At 41.0% G+C, this 20,147-nt stretch overlaps 1 long non-coding RNA gene across 1 annotated transcript in view; it reads left to right on the forward strand.

Annotated features, from left to right (window-relative positions):
• The first annotated feature begins 1,816 nt into the window (after window positions 1-1,816).
• LOC138975233 (uncharacterized) overlaps window positions 1,817-20,147 on the forward strand; it is a 44,330-nt gene continuing 25,999 nt past the window's right edge. The window contains exon 1 of the long non-coding RNA XR_011458564.1: window positions 1,817-2,019. This is a non-coding gene — a long non-coding RNA (uncharacterized lncRNA). The remainder of the gene's footprint in view (window positions 2,020-20,147) is intronic.

The following is a 20,147-nucleotide window of genomic DNA, read 5'->3' on the forward strand; positions in this document are numbered from 1 at the left end:
GACAGCCTATTGGGAGCATCAGACCCTCCTCAAGGGGGACCGAGATTTACAGAGCAAAGTCCCTTTGTGGGGGACGTATCGCAAGGTAATCTAGTCCTGAGGAGGACCATTGTATTTGTACCTGGACCAGACACGTGTTTCGACACTATTGTGTCTCATCAGTGGTCAGGTGGTACTGATGGCGAGAGTTGTCAACCCATGGTATCCAACTAAGAAGCAAACCATTCTCTGAATGGTAGCTTCTGTTGGCATGGGAGACTACCCTCATCTGACAACCCCAAGAGGATATCTGTGAAGGGAAACACTTTGATATAAGGCCAAAGTGTAGAATTGATATTTATTAAGAAAGAATTTAGAAATTTAGACAAGTTTTAACCAAGAAATTAGGTTAAAACGAGGGAAATTTGAAAAAGCCTAAAGGGAGGTAACTCTGTACCAGCCTGCAGATCCAGAAATGGATACGCGAACAAGTTAGATCTAATTTTGAAAAGGTTAAACAGGAAAAGCGGTCAACTTTTCACTGCTGTTCAACACAGGACTTGGTAAAGAAGGAGTTTTCTGCTTTCTTCAATTGGATCGCTTTAAAGGCGATGCAACTTTCACGGTGACCACATTATAAAACATCAGAAATTGTGAAAGAAACAATTGAAAGTCAGCAGAGACTTTCTTCCGAGATTTGTTAAAATCTCTTAGCAGAGATAGATATATATATATATATTAAAATTGTTCATTCACTTTGACACAGTTGAGGTTGACAACGCTGCATTTCTTTCGCGGTTCACCGCTTAAAGGTACATTCCTTACCCCGAAAACGATTCGCCTCACCGTCTCAGATCTAGCCAGGATACATTCTCCACTTGGAGACATACCAAACATCAACGGCCTGGGTGCAGGGTACGGCTTCTTTTTAAATGAATTTATTTCTCAACCGACACTTGCCACCCAACGTCTTTGTTAACATTTAAAAGGTATCTTAATTGTTCATATTTTGAGGTATTTGACAGGGGAAAGGTATTTCTGTTTGAGATTATGAAATGTGTAAGGGGTCTTCGTGGAAGATCGTGAAGGCGTCATACCAGTCAGCGTGCACGAGGTTGAAGAGGTCTGAATGTTTGAAGTAAAGCTGCATCCACATGGTCTGATCGTCGTCCACCACACCATTCTGCAGCCAGTCCACCACGTGCTGCTGTTGGAGCGTGTACAGGCGTTCAAAAGCCGCGTCGCCCCCGCCCACAAAGCCCCCAGGAATGATGTTGATGCTCAATTAAGTTCATTGTGGACTGTGACATCACTGAGACATCGGCGGGTTAAGAAAGAGATAATGAGAGAGAGAGAGAGAGAGTCAGAGAGAAAGAGAGAGAGGGGTGAGAGAAAGAGAGAGAGAGAGAGAGAGTCAGAGAGAAAGAGAGAGAGGGGTGAGAGAAAGAGAGAGAGAGAGAGAAATAGAGGCAGAAAGAGACAGCTAATGACAGAGATATACGGAGAGAGAGACACACACACTGGGAGAGGCAGAGACGGATACAGAGAGAGACACATAAAGACACAGAGAGAGAACATAAGAGGAAGAAAAACACCGACAGTAAGATAGAGAGATACAGAGACAAGGAGATAAACAGAGGGAGAGAGAGAGAGAGAAAACATTGGCTATTATACCAAAATAGGATTCAGCACAAACAAAAATTATAAATTGTAATAGTAAGTCTTACTTGAAACAACGAAACGCTGTTGTATGTCTTGCAGGAATATCCGACATGGATGTTTCAGGGTAACCGTGGCTCATAATCACTTATTGTTTATTTTGATATTGTCTGCAGGATTACCATCAGTTTATCTTCTGATCTGAACCTGACACAAGATGCTTGCCTCAGCATCGCAGCGAGGCCTTCAAAGCATGTGATTGCGCTGAACTCAATGAAAAACGGCGTGTGGGGTAAAGAGCAAATCCAAAAGTGGGAAAACATGTTTAATCCAGGATTTGGATTCAAGATCCGAATTAAGGCGATGGCCGAATCTTATGAGGTTTGTATAAAAATAATCCCTGAAATAGACTAAAACATTATGCTGGATTCTTTAATACATGCAAAACAAGATAAACAATTATCTCAAGGTAGGCAGATTAAAACATACAAAAAGATACAGAAGCAACACACACACGCACACATACACACACACACACGCACACTGACACTGGCACGCACGCACAGGCACGCACGCACACACAAACACACACTGACACACACACACACACACACACACACACACACACACACACACACATACAATGACACGCACACACAGGCACCCAGCAAACACACAACGTAAATACGACGTTGCGAAAATGTGAATTTTTCGTGTCATTAGCAACGTTGCGAACTTTACGTGAAATTTACGTTGACCCAACCAAAAAACGCAACGTAAAACCAACGTTGTGTCATTGTGAGATTTTGGTGTTCTTTCGACGTTGTAATACAACGTAAATTTTACGTTAATTTCACGTTGCATTTTGGTGTCTTACAAATGTTGCGAAGATTACGTGAAATTTACGTGGATCCAACCAAAAAACACAACGTGAAAGCAACGTTGCGTTACAGTTGTGTTTTTTTGTTTTTTACACGTTGGTACATAACGTAAATTTCACGTGGATTCCACCTTAAAAAGCAACATAAAATCGACGTTGTATTATTGTGATTTTCTGGTGTTCGAACAACGTTGGTATACTCACGTGATTTTCACGTGAAATTCACGTGATTTAAAAACAAAAGTTAGTTTGATACAACAAACGTTCCTACAACGTAGTTTCAACGTAAACACACAACGTTGGGGTTTGATTGATCGCCAACGTGCCCTCAACGTGAAATCCACAACGTAAATCCTACGTCAGTCATTACCAATTTTTCACCTGCACGGTTTCGTATCGTTTATCAAAGAAATGTATATATATATAAAGCCTTTGAAAATTACGTAAGGTGAACAGATTTTCAAATACAGGAGATAGATATGTGCGAAACTATCACCGAATAACAAATGACTCAGTCAGACGTTATGAAATTAAGCGCCGATGTACCGCGCAATGTATTTGATTGCTTTGGCGTTCCAAATGCGTCCGGTTACATTTTCTGGCATCATTAATGCATCAACGAGAACTGAAAAGTAATGCTAAAAATATCATTGTGTACGTTTAAAGTTGATCTACTGTGCTCATCAAACCTCTTGTTGTATTTTGTAAATTGGCGAGAGGGGGGCAGAATACATGAACCTAATCTCTGTGATTGTCTATACGTGCGTGTGTGTGTGTCAGTGTGTGTGTGTGTGTGTGTGTGTGTGTGTGTGTGATTACACGTACGTGTTAGTGTGTGTGTGCGTGTGTGTGTACACGTGTTATAGTGTGTGTGTGTGTGTACGTGTGTGTGACATCTGTTTGTGTATGTGTGTGTCACATCAGTTTGTGTATGTGTGTTTGTGGGTGGCTGTGTGTGTATGTGTGTGTGTGTGTGTGTGTGTGTGTGTGTGCGTGCGTGCGTGCGTGCGTGTGTGTGTGTGTGTGTGTGAGTGTGTTTGTGTCCCTCGGCGCGTGACAATATATCTGCCAATAAGTTGAACTAAAACAGGGTTCAAGTGGGAATTACACCTGAAAAAGCAGGAAGGGAGCAGAATACATGTTATGAACTCCGTTATTTATTGTTTGAAATGTTATAACCTGGGAGAAGTCACCCTCGCACCCCGTCCTTAGTTTCTCTTGACCTACCTTTGAAGTATTCTTGAGGACATGACTAGACTACCCGATTGCGCCCATTGTACGGCATAAGAGAGCGCCGTTCCACCCGGCCGATTCCGCTATAGACGTCACGCGTCCAAGGGAGGTAATTTTAGAGCCAGCTGCATTGACTCGGCCAAGAACGCAAACTTTCTTCGATTAAAGGCATTGTAGCATGTCTAAAATCATGGGACTTGTGTTATCAAGCTTTTAAAATCACCAAGTAACTTTTAAGAATAGTTTCAGTTACATGCGAACTCATTCTGCTGAACGGATTTTGAGAGCCAGTACCCAACAGCCTTTAAATGCACCTCTTTCCTTTTTTCATGTTCTTTTATGGTTTGCCGATTTTGTTAACATTTTTGCATTCATGATGAAGATTTTATGGTGACTGTACAGAAATGTACGTCCTCTAGTTTCTAACCTTCCAAAAATTGGGGCTGGGGGTCGGGGGAGAGAGAGAGAGAGAAAGAGAGAGAGAGAGACAGAGAGAGAGACAGAGAGAGAGAGACAGAGAGACAGACAGACAGAGAGACAGACAGACAGAGAGACAGACAGACAGAGAGACAGACAGACAGAGAGACAGACAGAGACAGAGAGGGAGAGAGAGAGATAGAGAGGGACAGAGAGGGAGACAGAGAGAGTCAGAGAGAGACAGAGAGAGACAACGTCGAAATTTTGTCAATCATTTCGGTTTTTTCACCTGCATTTTTAGTTTCGTAATATTCTATTCAATTAATCTTCGGTCAAACATAGAGGTTCACTAATTGTGTAAGACGAAAAGAATATAACATAAATGCATATTGTTTCAAGGAATTTGCTGAGTTAAATGGATTTGCGAGTGCGAAACTTTCCCTCCCAAAAAAAGACGCGTTACTAACCGACAGTGTTCTGCGGTGATGGCCACGGTCGACTTTGTGTATCCCAAATTTGGTTTTCAACTTTGATGAACACTTTCAGGACTAAAATATTCATCGTAATCAACTCGAAGGTAAGTTGTTTTCACATGAGACGTTATCACTTATTGTACTCCATGTACACATGCACAGATTACTTGATTGTCGAGACCATGATTGGAAACGGACCGGCCAAAGATGGCGGGTCTTTCCAATAGTCACAATGTCAGCCCTAACTCAGTTCAAGGGATACACATTTTTTCAGACTCAACTTTTGAGTCAGTATAGCGAAACAATGGGTCACAAGCAGTGGAACACAAAGGAAAAACACGTTTCACATAGACGGACGCAACCTTTAGAAAGCTGTTTAATCAGACTAGCTCAGTGCATGAGACTGAAAGCGGGGGCGGCCATTGTTATCTCAAGTACTTAATTGGGCATTTTACGATCTTGAGGGAGGACGATGTATCCAGACAAGCTGCTTCAAGTTCAAGTGAATCTGCCCAGCGGACAGTGGTATGAGAAGAATTCAGAACTTGACACATTGGCTCATTACCTACTTGACTGTCTTTTGTCGACCTGTTCTGTTATTCACTCAAGTAGGCAGCCGAGATACCCTGCCGGTGTCACGATTTCATCTTTCGTCTGTGTACATATTTCCCCCTCGACATATACTCAAGACTGAAATGTTGTTTCCTGGTAAAATTAAGAAGTGAAATTATTTAAGGACGAAAATCATGTCAGTTTCTTGCATGTGAAGAAAATTGGTGGTAAAATGTAATAGATTTCAACCCCAAAATCGAATTCTTCGAAAACGTGTACTGAGTGGTTAATTACGTCCCTTGAGTAAGAAGGAAACATTTTTAGGATGAATCAAATTTCTAAGTTAATTAAAACAAATTGGTTGGACAAATTTGGCCCCATGAATGTAAGGTACACAAGGTCGCTCATCAGTACTATCGAAGGGTGTTTTTTTGTTCAGTGTAGAGTTTATACTAAATCAACGAGGCCGAGAAGCGAAATATCAACACAGCGAAAGATGAAAACGTCACACCGGGGGAGAGAGCGAGACAAAGAGGAGCTATCGGGTGGAGAATGGGGAGGTGATTCGGGGAGGGGGGTGGATTAAAGATGAACGTATCAAATTGTTTATTGTAAGGAGGAGAGAGTGAGGCAAAGAGGAGCTATCGTGTGGAGAATGGGGGAGGGGATTCGGGAGGGGGGATTATAATGTGTGGGTGTGTGTGTGTGTGGGCGGCAGGTTGGGACGGCATTTTATCAACGAACGTACGAAATAACAAAACAAAATAAAGAAAGAACAAACAAACAAAAATTAAAACCTGACACATGCAGGTTTGTGTTGTCATTCGTTAGACTGATTTTAACCTGTCTTAGACGACTACCCATAGTCTTTTCACATTCACTGATTTAATCAATCAATCAATATGAGGCTTATATCGCGCGTATTCCGTGGGTCCAGTTCTAAGCGCAGGGATTTATTTATTTATTTTTGTATTTTTATTTTGTGCAATTTATATCGCGCACATATTCAAGGCGCAGGGATTTTTATCTATGCCGTGTGAGATGGAATTTTTTTACAAAATGCATCACGCATTCACATCGGCCAGCAGATCGCAGCCATTTCGGCGCATATCCTACTTTTCACGGCCTATTATTCCAAGTCACACGGGTATTTTGGTGGACATTTTTATCTATGCCAATACAATTTTGCCAGGAAAGACCCTTTTGTCAATCGTGGGATCTTTAACGTGCACACCCCATTCAAGTAATGACACACTCGGACTGTGTGTGTGTGTGTGTGTGTGTGTGCGTTGAGAGCACCCTGTGTTTTTCTATCACGGTCTGGTATGGCAGCACCACTGAGAAAGAGAAACAGCTACTGGAGAGCATTGTGCGGACAGCCTCCAAAATCGCGGGCTGTGACTTCCCTTCCGTTGCCTCTATCTTTGAGTTGCGCTCAGGTCGAAAAGCAGGAAAGATTGTTCGCGACCCCTCCCACCCGGCAAACCACTTCTTCGAGCCTCTTCCATCTGGTAGGCGCTACAGAGCTTTGAAAGCCAGAACTAGTCGCTTTCGCTCTAGCTTCATCCCCCATGCTGTACTGACAACTCCTGTAGTGAAGACGTTGTAATATACTGTAGTTATAGGATTGGGGGGCGGGGGGTTCTTTTGTTACTTAGTCCTTTCACTGCATTCCATTACTGTTCTCATAACTTGTGATAGTGGAAATATGTGCAATGTGGAATGGTCCTTATTTTTTTAGGTGCTGGAGTAGTTCTGTGATGGTAGTAGTTTTGTGCAATGCGACTCTAGGTTCAGGTGCTTGAGTAGATCTGTGATAGTCTGTTAATACTGTTGTTTTAAACTGTCTAACTGGCTAGATCATGAATATATAATTTTATGTGATGATCTGACTAAATGATAATAATTACGTGTACTACTTACTTTTAAATGGATTATAAATTTTAGGTATTGTTCTAGTATTCACTAATGTTGTATTGATATTACTGGCACCCCTTTTAAACTGATATGGTTTTTACCTTTACAAGGCGACGATGTGAATTTGTGATGTAGATATGTGGCTGGTTATGTGTGAGAATGTAAATAATTGTGTGTGTGTGTGTGTGTGTGTGTGTGAGTTGTGTCTGTGTGTGCATGACAGTGTAATGTACGTATGTATGCATGCATGGTGATGTGTGTCTGCATATATGTGTCTGGTTGGTTTTTATTTTATTTTTACCGTGCCGTGCCAAGATGAAATCCTTTTGCAAAATTGGTGAATAAATATCTTGTATCTTGTATCTTGTATCTTGTATCTTGTATGTGTGTGTGTGTGCGTGTGTGCGTGTGTGTGTGTGTGTGTGTGTGTGTGTGTGTGTGTGTGCTACCTGACGGATTTTGATGAACATTGGTTTACATATTCTTGAGAGCATTCGCTTGTGTGGCTGTTCTCCGATATTTGATAGCGTTATTTGATGTCATATTTTCCCGTTTGTAAAAGTTGAGCCCGCACTGTCAGAGAGAAGAACACATGAATATAATATGTAGAAATCGCAAACCCGGCCAGAAGGCAGACACGGACAAAATGTAGGATGCTGATACATGTAAAATATGTGTCTGATGCGAGTATAGGCATACTATGTTTACAAAAATTGTGAATAATATCTAGCCGAGATGAATCGCAACCTTTGTACCTCTCCCTTATTTAAGATTTTTTCCCATTCTTCTTCGTGTTAGTTGGACGGTATTCTTTCTTTTTCTTTTTTCTTCCAGCCACAACACAGATAGCGTAATAGCGGCTGTTTTATTCATTCTTCTGTCTCGTTCCCTCATATTCGCATGTGATATTATGTCACTCCTTATGAGATTACACCCCCCAAACTTTGTTGCTAGACCTTTGTTGAGGAGAGAAGAGGCGAGGAAAACTGGTATGAAGTACAAGTCAAAAATCGCACCTTGATCTTACCTGACTCATTTACGGCACTTGGCAGTCTTTTGTCGGGCTTTTGTCGATCGCTTGTCCACTTGGATAATAAAATTACGGACATGCCCCCCCCCCCCCCCCCTCCCCCCCCCCCTCCTCTAAACTTTGCCAAAATGGGTCCTCTTGAGACATCTCGCGTATGAGAACAAAAGAAAACCGAACGGGCAAATCATATGGACAACACATGTTGGATTTCTTCTTAGGGTACGCTCACCAGGAAAAGAAAAGTGCAGCCAATGTTTTCTCGAAAAGTTGTGTTTGTGTGTGTGTGCGCGTGCGCAGGTTTTTTAATGTACTGTTTCGTTGAGAGGATCGTGGGTAGTGTTTTTCCTCTTCATTTTAAAATGTTCATTACAGACATATAAGACAAAATAAAGAAAAAGAGAGAAAAATACAGCAAAAAACAAGTCGCGTAAGGCGAAAATACAACATTTAGTCAAGCTGTCGAACTCACAGAATGTCCATAGAGGGGGAATCGAGACGAGGGTCGTGGTGTATGTGTGTGTGTGTGTGTGTGTGGTGTGTGTGTGTGTGTGTGTGTGTGTGTGTGTGTGTGTGTGCGCGTGTGTCTGTGTGTGTCTGTGTGTGTCTGTGCGTGTGTGTGTGTAGAGCGATTCAGACCAAACTACTGGACCGATCTTTATGAAATTTGACGTGAGAGTTCCTGGGTATGATATCCCCGGACTTTTTGTTTTCCTTTTTTCGATTAATACCTTTGATGACGTTATATCCGGCTTTTTGTACAAGTTGAGGCGGCACTGTCACACCCTCATTTTTCAATCAAATTGATTGAAATTTTGGCAACGCAATCTTCGACAAAGGCCAGACTTCGGTATTGCATTTCAGCTCGGTGGCTTAAAAACTAATGAGTGAGTTTGGTCGTTAAAAATCGGAAACTTGTAATTAACATTATTTTTTTATCAAACGTTCCAAAAACAATTCCATCTTATTTTTCGTCATTTTCTGATTCCAAAAACGTATACATATGTTATATTTGGATTACAAACAAGCTCTAAACATTAAAAATATAAAAATTATGATTAAAATTAATTTTCCGAAATCGATCTAAAAACAATTTCATCTTATTCCCTGTCGATTCCTGATTCCAAAAACATATACATGTAGATATGATATGTTTGGATTAAAAATACGCTCAGAAAGTTAAAACGAAGAGAGGTACAGAAAAGCGTGCTATGCAACAGAGCGCAACCACTTCCGCGCTAAACAGGGTCGTTAATTTCACCGCCATTTGAACAAGCGGCGGACTACGGTCTGACCGTCATTGGGAAAAAATGCAGTGCGTTCAGTTTCATTTTGTGAGTTCCACAGCTTGACTAAATGTAGTACAGTGGACGCCGCTTAATAAAACCGCGGTTAATAGAGCCAGCCGCTTATAAAAGCCGATTTCAGACGGTCCGGATTTATCACTATATCTTATGTATTAGAAAAAGCCGGTTAATAAAACCAACCCGCCGCTTATTAAAGCCAGTTTTCTCAGAGAAATCACGTAGTTTGTGACTAAAACTCACATTATCTTGTGGAAGACGACCAACAAACAAACACTCATAAAATCGTTCTTCTCTGCCGAGTAATGATTCGTGACGGTGACAGGGAAATTATTGATGTACCGAAGTGATCAAAGTACACGTACATGTACATATTTAAAACAAAAGTTCAACATCCTTCGTGAAGTTTTGTTTAGATTCAAACCAGTGTAAATGACGAAAGAAAGTGACTGAGTGACGTAAACAAAAGAGATTTTTTTTTCTTTCGAAAATGACGTATTCCTGGACTGCCGGTTAATAAATCCGCCACTTATTAAAGCCATTTTTCGTCGGTCCAGAAGTGGCTTTATTAAGCGGCGACCACTGTAATTTCGCCTTACGCGACTTGATCTTTTTCCCACACACTTTGGACACGTGCGAGTACCAGCAATAGAAAATTAACATAACACCTTCCTCCCCCTCTTCGGTGAAATGAAAGCGGACGTTTTCAGCGTGCATTCCCTTGAATTGACTGAATGGTTAATCATGCTTCCGTGATCTTGGGAGTTGTGGGTTTTTTCTGTGACATTCACAAACATACAAATGACAGAGTCCGACTAAAGTCTTACTGGAATTTACTGTTGAGTAATAAGTGTGTCATCTTAGGACCATGCCGGGGGATATCTTGGATACAGGGCGGACAGGCTTGCAAGCAATATATAACTCTGACTGTTGACCGTCGTTGTAATTTCCCACTTTGTAGTTGTCAAGGTATTTTAACATGTGGGCTTTATATTTTATAAGATTGTACAAGAGCATTGTTAGTAATAACGCGCGCTATTTTTAGTTAAAAAAGGGATCAACTTGGAATGTGCACCCGACATTCCAATTTGTTTTCCCCTTTCTAATAATGGGTGAATTTGTTTTATTATAACTGAATTGCTTACAACCGAAATACCTACATGCCGAAATAACTGAAATAAAAAAAATAAAAAAATAGACGAATAGGGAAATGATACATCTTTCTTTCTTTATTTGGTGTTTAACGTCGTTTTCAACCATTCAAGGTTATATCGCGACAGGAAATGATACATAAATAAGTTCATAAATGAATGAGTTAATAAATGCGTTATGGCGAAATTTAGATAACAAATTAGGAACTTTAACATTAATTTCAAATTAACTAACCAAATAACAAGATCAATAGGTAAAATGTTGTATGGGGGATGTAACAAAATGAGGAACTTGAAAACCACCATGTAGGTGTCTGACATTTGCTGGTGTCTTGTTTTCAATGATTTCAATTTGGTTCCAACATTTTGTTGTCGTCGTCGTCGCTCTTGCTGTCTTTGTTGTAGTTGTTGTTATTTGGGGGTTAAACGGGAAAAGGGGCAGACATATGTTGGACTATTGAACGATCGTTTTCACACTAGGTGTCGGACTTCAAGTACAACGCGGGGTAAAAGTACTTAATGGAAATCCATGAGCTATGAGTTTGATAGATAATCGTTATTTCGAGCAATTTCCATGTCTGAACATCCCACGGATATCCGCGTGCCACCCATCATTTCCTTTTACACGACAAAGTCGTGTCGTAACAATTCCCTTCCACCCTCCCCCTACCCCTCCCTATACACTTGATAGTCCTCAACTTCGACCTACGGCGATAGGGGGATAATTGAGACAGCACTCTAAGTAGCTTTCCAGGTTACTGAAAGACTTTGATTTTGATCACAAGTTTTGGAAACTGTGAGCCCTTTCATCCTCAGGGAGACAGACGGACACCGCTCCTGTGTACAACGTGGGATTTAGAGCGGGTCAAAGTTGAATCAAACTTGCCACATTCATTTCTTGCCTCATGATTAGCATATGCATCGTTCACTGCTTATTGTTGTTGTTGTTTAGAAATCAGTGCGCGCGCGCGCAAGTTTGTATGAATGTGTTCGTGCGTGAGTGTGTGAGTGTGAGTGTGTGTGTGTGGTGTCGGTGTGTGGTGTCAGTGTGTGTGTGTGTGGTGTGCCAGTGTGTTTGTTTGAGTTCGTGCCTGTGTTTGTGTGTGTGTGTGTGTGTCATAGTGTCAGTTATTCTTTCTTTTGTCCCGAATCCTTGCTTTCCAGAAACCTGTGATGTCATTCTTCCTTGAAAATTTCTTCCAAAACTTGGTTGTCCAACTTTTGTCCGAGAGATGAGGTCGGAACGGTGGTATGAGAAGAATTCAGAACTTGACACCTTGATGTCATCTGCCTGATTGGCTAATTACACACTTGACTGTCTTTTGTCCCCTGGATCATAAAATTGGACCAGGACCATGTTGATTTACCCACCCCCTTATGAACGCGAGTCTACTTGAGACATCAGCGTAGCCAACACACACCAAACCCAAAGTCGGACCGTAACAAGTTTTCATTATTTTATGCCTGTCACTCCACCCTTTTACCTCCCGCCCCCACCGCTTACCCTTTCTCAGTTCACAGTTAATTGTCTGCAGCCTCAACCCCCCCGTGGGTAATAAATCACTCGACTATCGTCGCCTGCTTCTGATGACCGCTCTAAATAATTTGTCAGATAGCAGTGTGCAAAAGACACCGTTGAGCGTACATGTATTACCTTTCCTATATGCTTGGGACACGTGCCTTTTCAAGTCATTGTCAATTACAAAATGTAGGTCTTACAACACAGCCACTGATTTTCAGGTGACGGTATCAATGCCAGGTCCCTGCTCTGCGAAAAAAAAAGTGTTTGCATTAATCGGAAGAAACATACTGCATAAGCGTAATTTATGCAGAGGTATGATGTTCTTAAGTTGTGAGATTTTTTAATGATCACGATGCCTTCAGTGCTTACTAAATTAATTGATTAGATTGATTTTATATAATGAAGTTAGAATTCTGCTGCTCTGATTAGTGAAATATTCAAAAATGCTATCATGCTATTTTGGCACCGTCATGGCTTTGTAGACTTATAATATATCTGCGTAATTGATTTCAACTCTTAGAAATCAAAAGTATAACAAATTGTATTGTGTCTCCTCTTGTCGTTAAATAATCACAACAACTGTAAAACAAATTTGCTTTGATAAAGCTCCCGTTTTTCTCTCAGAATTTTGCTCATTTTTGTTTTGTTTACATGCCCCAGACACAAAAACTACAAAACGATTCATAAAAGTTCCGTTCCATGCATTCCGTCTCCTCTCAATCTAAGATCCCCCCCCCCCCCCCCTCCATAGACCCTCCCCCCAAAATTTTCCGCTAGCCTCTTCGACTTTTCCCAACGAAGCGTACAGGAGCGGGGCAATCAGGAGCCTTTGCAATTTTATGACCCGTCTGAAAGAAGTGATTGACTGGACACTGTCAAGTGCTCTTAAAGAAGCAATCAGATACGTGAGAATCACAGTGTGACATTTGACAAGAGGTTGACGGAAGTCTGGCAACCAGATGTTAGAGGGAAAAAATAACTCACTGAAAAAGTGAGATCGCACGTGTCGGACAGATGAAGGTTAGAAAACAAGTCGCGTAAGGCGAAAATACAACATTTAGTCAAGCTCAGTCGAACTCACAGAATGAAACTGAACGCACTGCATTTTTTCACAATGACCGTAGTCCGCCGCTTGTGCAAAACGGAGTGAAACTGACGAGCCTGTTCAGCGCTGTAGTGGTTTCGCTGTGCTGCATAGCACGCTTTTCTGTACCTCTCTTCGTTTTAACTTTCTGAGCGTGTTTTTAATCCAAACATATCATATCTATATGTTTTTGGAATCAGGAACCGACAAGAAATAAGATGAAATTAGTTTTAGATCGATTTCGGAAATTTAATTTTGATCATGATTTTTATATTTTTAATTTTCAGAGCTTGTTTTTAATTCAAATATAACATATTTATATGTTTTTGGAATCAGAAAATGACGAAGAATAAGATGAAATTGTTTTTGGATCGTTTAATAAAAAAATAATTTTAATTACAAGTTTCCGATTTTTAATGACCAAACTCACTCATTAGTTTTTAAGCCACCAAGCTGAAATGCAATACCAAACCCCGGCCTTAGTCGAAGATTGCTTTTCCAAAATTTCAATCAATTTGATTGAAAAATGAGGGTATGACAGTGCCGCCTCAACTTTTACAAAAAGCCGGATATGACGTTATCAAAGGTATTTATCGAAAAAAAGAAAAAACGTCCGGGGATATAATTCCCAGGAACTCTCACGTCAAATTTCATAAAGATCGGTCCAGTAGTTTAGTCTGAATTGCTCTACACACACACACACGCACAGACAGACAGACAGACACACACACACACACATACACCACGACCCTCGTCTCGATTCCCCCTCTATGTTAAAATATTTAGTCAAAACTTGACTAAATGTAAAAAGGAACCTTCTTGGTATGGATAACACTGGAAATATAACGTGGAAAACTTGTAATTATAGGTGCTGGACTTTCAAATTCAACTTGATCGCACATGTCGCCCTTAATTGTCTCTCTCACTGCTTTCTTATTACCCTTGCAAGTTGAAACCACCCATCCCTCTCTTGCTTGATGGCAACTTTAAAGTTCTCCTTTTTCCCAACCGTTTTGTCCCAGCATATAACCACTTCATGTCCCTAATTGGCACTAGTTTCTGTGAGGACGTTAAGCTTAGGTTAACCAACCATGTATCATGTATGTTTCTGAACATTTTGATTTTATTTGGTATTGCTTCATTTTGCTTTTTTTCATTTACAATGTATAATGTGTAAAAAAGGCCAAAACCAAATAACGTTTAGTTTCCGATGACAAGGAGTAGTATATTTAACAAACAAAGTTTGATTGTAATGATTGCTTCCATTTTCTGTGCACCTTCCACCTCTACAACATGCATACACTTGATAGTCTTCAACTTCGACCTACGGCGATCGGTGGATAATTGAGACAGTACTAGCTCCGAGGAGCTTTCCAGGTTACCGAAAGACTTTGATTTTGATAACAATGTTGAAAAGGCTGTGAGCCCTTTTATCCTCAAGGAGAGAGACGGACACCGGCCCCTATAATGGGCTTTGGAGCGTGTCAAAGTTCATTGCATCCTGATCAGCATATGAAACGTTTATCGCTTATTGTAGTTGTGTATAAACTATAACTCATAGTAGTGGGAATAAGGTGACGCGCTAGTGTGAGTTTGTGTGTGAGTGTGTGTGAGTGTGTGTGATTCGTATATATATATATATATATATATATATATATATAAATCCTAAAGCCTCCTTAGGTCGACCAATTGTCGACCTAAGGCCCCCATTTTACAACACTTTCGATTTAGGTCGACCGAAAATCGGTCGACCTAAGGTTTGGCCCCTTTTCTGCAATCCCATTGGACTGACAGCATCGACCCTATCGCTATCGAGAAGACAGTGCCCAAAGTGTCTTGTCTGTAAATGGCATCAATTTGGGATTTACCGTTTAGGAAAAAAATCAAAAAGTAATTTTGAGACTTATGTTGACCTTTGGAAAATGGGGTCTTTAGGGCAACTATGATAAATTGTCAAATATATTTTTATCTGAGAGTGTTCCTTGTAAAAAAAATGAGATTTGTGGGAATTTTGTTTTACTCGAAATAATGAAATACGTATCCCATTCGTGCTTCTTCTCGTTTTGCGAAACTTGTCTTTTGTGAAAAGATACACAATTCACACTATGAGCCATCACGGATCCATTGATCTTCAAATGGTTCGACCACAGTCAGACGAAATTTGACCTGCCGCCCTCATCGGAGATGTGAAAGGACGCCATTTTTTCTGATGTGCTCTGCTGGTAAACAACTTTTGATGACTTTATTTGATTGTTTTGCAATGTAAAATATATACGTAAGTAATTTGAAATACAATGCTGATCATAAGCCTGATTTTTACTTTCCACATCGCTCTCTCCACAACTCAGTCGAGTCAGTGCTGAGTGCTCTGATTCTGAACATTGTCGAAGCGACGAAGGTGAACTTTCTGCGCATCGATTTCTTTCGATGTAAGCTTAATTGTAAGCGTTTAGTCTACCAACCCGAAGAACACATTTGCAAATTCGAGTAAAATATGTCGTGTGAAAACGTTCAGAGTGCTGTGTTTCATTTGGGTCTATAGAGTATAGTTTCTCACTCTCAGGTCACAGTGCAGCGAGTGCTGAGCTGCATGCTGACTTGTCAGTGACACTGACTGTCACTATAATGTCAGTGTTACAGAAGTTCAGCCACTGGTCATGGAAAATTAAAGTGTATTTATTGGTAAGGGAATTTGATAAACTTTTATGGGTTGATCTATGAACACTCCAGATGAAAGTCTTTAAACCGAGTCAAAATTGATGTGAACAAAAACATTCATTACTACAAAATTCTTCAAGTTCAACCGAATAAAACAAAAACCAGCACCCCTTTGTCACATTTGTGTTGGGAACACACTGACCACTAGCAATATCTGCAACTTGATAAGATGGTCACATGGGGGGGGGGGGGGGTGGACATGCACGTCTAGGCAACACAAAATCAGGGTTCCACACAGGCTCTGAGGTCAAGGGTATTCATACCCTTTCACCATAAAAGTAAAGGGTTTTCATACCCTTTCCTGATTGATCAAAGGGTATGGCATGTTGTCGGCGACTCTGTGTATTGCTTTGCTGTTTTACCAGGTTCTTGCATGTGCATGATGTCAATGTGTGCAGATTGCATTGTCAATTTGAGAGTGCTTTGAATAAAGGAAATAATTTATGACCATTGGGAAATGTCATATGTGTAAATTCTTGCTTGTAGCATTACAATAAGTGAATAACACCATTTATCTAATACAGGTCTATGATAACACTTAAACATTTACAGCAATTACCGCGGTATCAAAACACTAGTCAGAGGCTGAGAGCTTTCACAAAACGAACAAGTAAACTGGCTTGAAATTCTGAACAGTAAACTTTTATTAATAACCCAGAACCCAGCCACCAACTGACAATTATGAGTTTACCAGTGCAGTGCCACAGTTATTTTAAGAGTAGGTTGAAGACTCAGTTCTTCCCGTAGCTGGCTGCGACTTTCATGCTCGACGTGATGTGCTGTGCCCCAAAAGACATTCTTGTGCTGTGCTCTGTGAGAGGTGTTTTCTTTGTGCTTAATATTATTTTGTTCGACCTAGCTATTGATGTGTACATTGTTGTTAAACAGTTGTTTGTTTACCAGGGTTTGCTAGTGTGTGATAGGGTTCGTGTCCGTCTGAAGATGTTAGTTTCTTTGTTAGTCCTGTGTTGACAACTCTTCGACAAGCGCTTAGAACTGTACCCACGGAATACGCGCTATATAAGCTTCATATTGATTGATTGATTGATTTTCCCCCAAAATTCAGGGTAATGCTATGAAAAGTCAGTTCAGTTCCACAACAACAAGAATATTATTATGAGTATCAATAAGTTTGAAATTATTTGCCTGTTCAGTTGTTGGTTACAAATTAACAACACACCTATCAAGTGCCTGTTGAAATTCACATCTGCAACACACTTGTGACTGTGTCTCTCCACAACAACAGTTCAATCTAAGTTTCAACACACTAAAGCGTGGCATCATTGAAAGGGCGTTGCAACTGTATGGCTCTAATAATTATTACTCTGTAACTCAGTCTTTGGGTGAAGTCTTGGTGTTTTGTTTTGCAAGTCACAGCCACTGTCAACAGATTTCCTTAGTTTTCCTCATGGCTCCGTGCACTTGCAATGCCGCCCTTCCAGTGATGTCACGCTTTAGGTCAGTGCCTACGTGTTTAATCATCATTTTGTTAGGCCAGTCTCTCCACTGAGAGTCGGTTCCTTAGCTTTGACTTCCCCCGGTTCTGTTGACTAAAGCCTCTCTCACAGGGTACAGAAGTGATTGGAATGGTCAAGAGAATGTCACCAAGCATGCTAAAATCAGGTATCGCAAAAATGCAAACGTCAAAGTTCGTTGTTTTGGATCAACTGCAACAGGCTTTCTTGGTCGTGGCCTTTTCAAACACAAAGTCAGTGACAAAACTGATCGTCTGCAAACTTGCACGCTCGCGGTCTTCGCGGAACCAACAGAACCGAAAATAGCGGAGGGGAAGTAACTCTGGTCACGCTGACAGCGCCGACTTCCCGGAGACAGTAAAACATGTGTCGAGATCGCCGGTGAAGCTTTCCGAAATTAGTCTCCCGCGAAAAAAAACAAAAAACAAACCTCAAGCGTTACATAACCAGTCGTACCGTTTGTAAAACGATCAAAGTCATACCCTTTTGCCTTTCAAGTCGTACGTTATTATACCTCTTGGCAAAATAATTGTTACTTACCGACACCCTTTCAAAGAGCGTCTCGTACGTGATTTGGGGGGGTCAGAGGGTATAATACCTCCAATTTTACGTGATGTGGAACCCTGCAAAATATGTTATTGTGTATGATTTTTTTTATCCAGATACTTGCGGCAAAAATGGACTACTACCCTCATTACACCAGAGGTAGGAGGATGTGTGGTCCTCATGGCTTTACGCAATAATTCAGGTAAGAAAAGCTAAGACAAAAACTTGCATGAATTATTTCCAGTTAATCAAAGTGACTACCTTAACCTTTAGCCTGCCCTTCAGAGCCAAAATGAAGTATTGCCAGTCATAGTATCATAATTATGACTGGCAATACTTCATTTTGGCTTTATTATGAGTGGACTTACTGCTGTTTGACTTTGGAGGGCAGAGCTAGAATGGACACTTTCCTTCGTCGCTTTGATGCGGATGTAATGCCTTCACTACGGTTCTTGCCAGACACAGCTTTTTGATCTGATGAGGCCCCCACCTGTTCAGTTACACATTAAGTGATTAACATGCTTCCATTTGAAACTTCGAAGTCTTCATCGGGGATTGACGCCCGACAAAAGCTAATTGAAGCCCGACGGAGCGAAGCGACGGAGGGCTTCAATTACTTTAGACTTTGGGAGAGCGTCAATCCACGATGAAGACCGAGAAGTTTCAAATGGAAGCATGTTAATGTTATTGTAATTGAATGTCAGTGTTACAGAAGTTCAGCCACTGGTCATGGAAAATTAAAGTGTATTTATTGGTAAGGGAATTTGATAAACTTTTATGGGTTGATCTATGAACATTCCAGATGAAAGTCTTTAAACCGAGTCAAAATTGATGTGAACAAAAACATTCATTACTACAAAATTCTTCAAGTTCAACCTAATAAAACAAAAACCAGCACCCCTTTGTCACATTTGTGTTGGGAACACACTGACCACTAGCAATATCTGCAACTTGATAAGATGGTCACATGGGGGGGGGGGGGTGGGGGGGGGGGGTGGACATGCACGTTGAGGCAACACAAAATATTTTTTTGTGTATGCTTTTTTTTATCCAGATACTTGCGGCAAAAATGGACTACTACCCTCATTACACCAGAGGTAGGAGGATGAGTGGTCCTCATGGCTTTACGCAATAATTCAGGTAAGAAAAGCTAAGACAAAAACTTGCATGAATTATTTCCAGTTAATCAAAGTGACTACCTTTAGCCTGCCCTTCAAAGCCAAAAACCGGCACGGTTGGCCTAGTGGTAAGGCGTCCGCCCCGTGATCGGGAGGTCGTGGGTTCGAACCCCGGCCGGGTCATACCTAAGACTTTAAAATTGGCAATCTAGTGGCTGCTCCGCCTGGCGTCTGGCATTATGGGGTTAGTGCTAAGCCTGGTTGGTCCGGTGTCAGAATAATGTGACAGGGTGAGACATGAAGCCTGTGCTGCGACTTCTGTCTTGTGTGTGGCGCACGTTATATGTCAAAGCAGCACCGCCTTGATATGGCCCTTCGTGGTCGGCTGGGCGTTAAGCAAACAAACAAACAAAAATCAAAGCCAAAATGAAGTATTGCCAGTCATATTATCATAATTATGACTGGCAATACTTCATTTTGGCTTTATTATGAGTGGACTTACTGCTGTTTGACTTTGGAGGGCAGAGCTAGAATGGACACTTTCCTTCGTCGCTTTGATGCGGATGTAATGCCTTCACTACGGTTCTTGCCAGACACAGCTTTTTGATCTGATGAGGCCCCCACCTGTTCAGTTACACATTAAGTGATTAACATGCTTCCATTTGAAACTTCGAAGTCTTCATCGGGGACTGACGCCCGACAAAAGCTAATTGAAGCCCGACAGAGCGAAGCGACGGAGGGCTTCAATTACTATAGACTTTGGGAGGGCGTCAATCCACGATGAAGACCGAGAAGTTTCAAATGGAAGCATGTTAATGTTATTGTAATTGAATGTCAGTGTTACAGAAGTTCAGCCACTGGTCATGGAAAATTAAAGTGTATTTATTGGTAAGGGAATTTGATAAACTTTTATGGGTTGATCTATGAACATTCCAGATGAAAGTCTTTAAACCGAGTCAAAATTGATGTGAACAAAAAACATTCATTACTACAAAATTCTTCAAGTTCAACCTAATAAAACAAAAACCAGCACCCCTTTGTCACATTTGTGTTGGGAACACACTGACCACTAGCAATATCTGCAACTTGATA

This window comes from Littorina saxatilis, linkage group LG9 (assembly GCF_037325665.1).
Source record: "Littorina saxatilis isolate snail1 linkage group LG9, US_GU_Lsax_2.0, whole genome shotgun sequence".
Classification (NCBI taxonomy): Eukaryota; Metazoa; Mollusca; class Gastropoda; order Littorinimorpha; family Littorinidae; genus Littorina; species Littorina saxatilis.